Consider the following 6,000-nt stretch of genomic DNA (forward strand, 5'->3'; position numbering starts at 1 on the left):
ATACACAGTTATTTTCAGTCCTTTACAGTTTCTTTGTATCCTGTTACTCAAGGAGATGTCTGTCCAGGCACAAGCACTGCAGCAAAGGGTCCCAGATCCCAGGTGCCAGCCTGTCATGATAATATTCTAAAAATCTATGATATGGTCATATTTCTTCATTATAGAGATTATGAAGGGGTTTAAAGGAAGCTGGAAGTTTAACTGATGTTGAAATAAAAGTTTAAAGGAAGCTGGAAGTTTAACTGATGTTGAAATAAAAGGGTGTTAGAATGAAGTCAGGAAATGAGAGATTTTGGGGAAGGTGAAAGTGAAGATTCTATCAAAGGCAAGACACAGCTAGAGAGAAGGCAGCTTCGGGGCCCTACACAGTAATTTATATATTTATTTAAATAACAGAAAGATAGCAAGCGCATTCACAGGAGACAGCCTCACTTAGGGGAAAAAAGATAAATGATAAGACATCATGCCAGTAATGGGGAATCAGTCAAGGATGGATTCTTGACCTTGGAGGAATACTTCATGTACTCTACATGTACTGTCTGAGCCCTTAGGAACGTTTTGGCAGAAACTCTATGGTGAAAACAGTGCTACTATATGAATGCATATATGTGGAATCTAGGAAGATGGTACTGATGAACCTATCTACAGGGCAGCAGTGGAGACATAGAGAACAAACTTATGGACACAGTGGGGGATAGAGGAGGTGGGGAGAACTGAGAGAGTAGCATGCAGACTGATACATTACCATATGTAAAATAGATAGCCAGTAGCAGTTTGCTATGAGACACAGGGAGCTCAAACCTGGGCTCCGGGACAACCTAGAGGGATGGGATGGGGTGGAAGGTGGGAGGGGATTCATGAGGGAGGGAACATATCTATACCTATGTCTGATTCATGTTGATGTATAGCAGAAACCAACACAACATTATGAAGCAATTATCCTCCAATTAAAAATAAATAAATTTTTTAAAATTAAATAAACAAAATTTTTTAAAACATTTTAAATTAAAAAAATTTTTAATTAAATTTTAAAAATTAAATAAATAAATTTAAAAAAACCCTGAGCATGCCCCAGTTCTGAGACACAGATTCAGGAAGTTGGGCTGGGGCCTGAGAATCGGTGTTTCCAAGTTCCCTGATGATCCTGGTGTTCTGAGACTCACTGGCATGTATTTCAAGACATGCTAATTATCCCATATCGCAGACAGATTGGAGGTAGGTAGTTTCTGGCTAGCAGTGGCTCTCAAAGGTCTTTAAGGGCAAAGTTTCTTTCAAACACCTTTTTGACATCATTGGGCGTTAGCTCCTCAGCCACAGGCTCGTCATCTTGTGGCCACAGGATGTTAACACAGTTCCAAGAATTTCATCTCACACCATGTCATTGAAGGCAGGAAGAATAGGGGAAGGCATAGCACAATAGCACAAGCTTTCACTTCCCAAGACTCCTTTAAAAAAAAAAAATTCTGAAAGAATACCTTTCTCAGAAGCTCTAGCCAACTTTCCTTATCTCCTACTAGCCAGAACTGGATCACTGGTCCACTCTCCCCCTGATTCCCTGCCCCAGGCCAATTATTGGCAAGAGGCCAACAATAATTTACCTCATTGTGGGGGGGGGGGTGGTGGTGGAAATCTTCCTTCCTTGAAATCAAACTGGGAATGACCATTTGAAAAGCAACAGTGACTATCCAGGAGTCCCCTTCCAGCCAAGCAGCCTGCTAGATGCTCTCCATGTGGTTTTCACTCATTTCTCACATTTCTCGAGACAGGTATTATCAGTCCCACTTTACAGATGAGTAAATTGAGACTTGAAGACGTTAAGTATATTGTCTACACAGCTTGGGAAAAATCAGAATTTGAACTAGATCTATTGACTCCACAGACTAAATAATGTCTTTATATTATGACATCCTGCTTCCTCATGTTTCATCTGTAGAAAAATCACTGCTGTCATAACAACAATCCTTAGACAAAAAGGGTATATGCTGCTTAATATACAGGAAATGTGTATTCTAAATTTTAAGAGTTTTGAGACAAACTCTATACCTCAGGAAATTATGTTACTAACAATAATATGTTATCACACATTGTAATCACACACACTAACGTTACCACAGACCTTAATTATTATAATAAACAAGATCAAGCAGAGTGATATGGATGCTTCTAAAGTCTAATTTGGAACTTCCTAAGTTTTGTATACTCATATTTGCAGGTAAATATAACTGACACTTACTCATTTCACTTTACAATTCAATGTGTAGTGGGGAGGTAGGGTTTAGGCTGAGCCTTGGAGGAGAGTTGGGCAGAAAGAAGCAGGAGGAGAGAGACAGAAAATGGCTCAGCATTTCTAAGGGACAAGGGTCCCGATTCAGTACGACTGGAATGACACGGCTTATGGAAAAGAGTTATGCACGCTACTTTATTCATTTCTATATTGTTTGAACTTCATACAACTTTTTCAATTTGAATCTGTTTTAGTAAAGATGTTTTCATTCTGAAAAGATAGAGAGAAAAGCAAGGGTAGAAGCCCCACAGTAGAGGATTTTGGGGAAAAGTGAAAGTAAATGAGAGGACTTGGGAAGTGTGGGCAACTCCATATAAGAGTTTGAAAAGAAATGGAAGAGGGGAAAGTTCAATTTTAGCAAAAGAGTCAGCTGGACTATTCTTTTAAGATGTATGTATGGACAGATGTAGAGAACAAACATACAGATACCAAGGGGGAAACGGGGTGTGGGATGAATGGGAGGTTGGTGTTAACATATATACACTATCGATACTGTGTATAGAAGAGATAACTAATGAAGATCTACTGCATAGCACAGGGACCTCCACTCAATGCTCTGTGGGGACCTCAATGGGAAGGAAACACAACAAAGAGGGGATATGTGTGTACATGTAGCTGATTCACTTCGGCGTACAGTAGAAACTAACACAACATTGTACAGCAACTATACTCCAATAAAAAAATTTTTTTAAGATTATGTATAGAAACAAAATATATGCCTGTGAATACACTGTCAAAGCTAGAGATGGCAACCCATTCCAGTACCCTTGCCAGGAAAATCCCATGGACGAAGAAGCCTGGTAGGCTACAATCCATGGGGTCGCAGAGTCAGACACGACTGAGTGACTTCACTTTCACTAAGTATGTCTATCAGTTATCTATAGCTGCATAAAAATAATCACAGAAATATTTATTATCTTACATTGTTTCTGAGGGTCAGGAAATCAGGGTTTCTCTGGGTGGTTCTGATTCAGGATCTCTCAAGAGGTTGTAGTCGAGATACTGGCCAAGGCTACAGTCATTCAAAGGCTTGACTGGACTGAGGCCTCAGTTCCTTGCGGGCTGCGCTTTACCACATGGGCCTCCAAAAAGCTTCTCAGGAGGTGGCAGCTGGTTTCCTCCAGAGGGAATCATCCAACAGAGAGAAACCAAGCTGATACAGCAGTGCCTTTGATGACCTAGTCTCCCAGGCTGCATACTGTCTCTTCTGTTTTATTCTTCTCATTAGAAACAAGCTCCATCCACACTCCTAATGCTGCGGACCCAGGGTTTGATCCCTGGTCAGGGAATTGGATCCCACACACCACAGCGAGGATCCCAAGCAGCCAAATAAATAAATAAATAAGACTTTAAAAACTAAAGAAACACGATCCAGCTTACACTGAAGGAGAAGGTCATTAGCCTCCATATCTTAACAATTAAAGATTTTAAAATTAAAAAAAAATAAATAAAACAAAACAAAACAAAAAATAAATAAAGGGAGGGGGACTTCCCAGACAGTTCTAATGGTAAAGAACCCACCTGCCAGTACAGGTGAAGATCCCCTGGAGGAAAGCATGGCAACCCACTCCAGAACTCCTGCCTGGAGAATCCCATGGACAGAGGAGGCTGGTGGGCTATGATCCATGGGGTGGCAAAGAGTCAAACGTGACTGAAGCTATTGAGCACAGTCTTAAAGGGAGGAGTATCAAAGCAGTTATGAACATATTTTTTAAACCACTATAGAGTGCATAAAGAATGTCACGTCTTAAATAAACACATACACAGTGAAAAGTAGTTTAAATAGAGTAAAACATTTCCCCACGAGAATTATGTCAAATGCAATTTCCTGAACATGAGGTCATTTCAACCTTAAAAAAATCCATTTTAATACTGTCTTTTGCGCTCTAGCAGTGTCAGTTATAACAAATGTCATTGCATGGTGCTTTTCATATTTTGTTCTAGCTTTCAGGTGGGTATCTGTCATGTCCTGCAGTTGCCAGCAGTTTTGAACACCTTCTGACATTTGAGGAATCTCCTCCATTTTGAGGCCGGCTTCCTAAGGTACAAGCCAGCACTCGGCCTCCAAGATGGAGGTGGTGAGCCGGGGGTGGTGTGTCGGCACCACATAGGTGCCTGGAGACCCTGGCAAGAGTCCAAGTCCATCTCCTCTCAGCAGGGCAGGGCCGGCCTGAGGGATGTTCTGGCTCTGTTCTCCTCTGCAGGCTCTGGGAGGGCCAGGCCTGACGGCCAGCGGGTGGGACAGTGTTCAGGCTGGAATGTACATGCAGGCCACTGATCCCCCACGATGTTCCGTGGCCAAGTGGGTAGGGGGCAATTCCATCCATTCCTCTCCCGGGGAGCTCTCTCAGGGGTGGTCCGTATTATTGACTGGTACTCAGAGAACCAGGGCAACGGGCTGGGCCAAGGCCTCCCGGGGTCATGGCAATGTTCCCGGGGATCACTGGCGTCCAGGAGGTGGCAAGGCAATGGGCTTCTCCGTGTGACCCAGTGGGTGAGGAGCCAGTTGGTGATGTGAATGTGTGTGCAGTCTCTCGGTCAAAGACAGCCAGCCTGCACAATCTGGACAAGGGCCTGGCTGCCAGATGGTGGCTCCCTGACGCTCCAGAACGCGGAAGCCTCAGCTCTGTGCTGGATTCCAGGTCCTGGGTGGTGGAGAATGGAGCGAAAGCCCTGGAAAAGGAAGCGAAGTGAAAGGACCATCTGCAATCTCTGGTGCACAGGAAGGAAGGAAAGCATTGCAGAACAGTTAAGATAAGAACGTAAACATCTAGGTGCACGGGCGGGTCAGGAAGAGAGAGGAGGTCCCCGCACTCCACGGAGGCCGTGTCCGCAGCCAGCCGGGCGGGCGAATCGTGCCGCGCTCCCTGCACTTGGCGGCTCTGTGTCGACCCACGTTGCTACAACATTCCCTGCCGGTGTGACCTGTCGAGGAGAAAAGCGGCCCACAGGGACAGGGCGGGGGAGGTGGGCTCCCCGAACTCCGCTGTTGCCAGTGCAACTCACTCCTTGAAGTTTATCCCACCTGGTATAAAACAAACCAAGCGCCGCTCCCAAACGCGGTCGGCGGAATCCAGAGGTCCCTGGGGTGTTTGTTTCCCGCGCCCGCGCACCTCGAAACCGAAAGCAGAGTGCCTGGGCCCGAAGCCCGCCCGAGCGAGCGGCCTGGCCCGCCGCCGCCGCCGCCCGAAACGCGCCGAGCTCGGCTGCATTTGCCTGGGCGGCCGCGGCCGGCCGACAGCAACAGTGAGTTGCGGCGGCAGAAAAAGCAGGCTCCGGCTGGCGGGCAACTGCTGCTCCGGCTGGGGAAAAAAAAAAAAAAAAGGAGCGGCGGCGAAGTGCGAGACGGTGTAATACGGCTTGTAGGGTGAGCGAATGAGACACCAGGATGGCCGAGTGGTTAAGGCGTTGGACTTAAGATCCAATGGACGTATGTCCGCGTGGGTTCGAACCCCACTCCTGGTAGTTACGTTTTTCTCACATTAAAAAAAATTTTTTTTTAAAAATATATATACATTTTCACTAAGCACACTACGACTTAGACGCAGGAATTCTGTCTCCTAGTTAAGTCCCACAACACGCGGCTCCGCTTCCCACAGGCCAGAGGCAACCCAGCGAGTGGGCCCGGCGCGGGGCTCGGGCGCGGGCGCGGGCGCTGACCCCGGGTCGGGGCGGCTGGGTCGGGTAGGGTGGGCGTCGCAGCCGCTCAACTGCTT

At 46.0% G+C, this 6,000-nt stretch overlaps 1 non-coding gene across 1 annotated transcript; it reads left to right on the plus strand.

Moving 5' to 3' along the window:
- On the plus strand, positions 5,667 to 5,749 carry TRNAL-UAA. Its single transcript has one exon. It is a non-coding gene; the product is annotated as a tRNA-Leu (tRNA).

The sequence above is a fragment of the Capra hircus genome, chromosome 9 (assembly GCF_001704415.2).
Source record: "Capra hircus breed San Clemente chromosome 9, ASM170441v1, whole genome shotgun sequence".
NCBI classification, from domain to species: Eukaryota; Metazoa; Chordata; class Mammalia; order Artiodactyla; family Bovidae; genus Capra; species Capra hircus.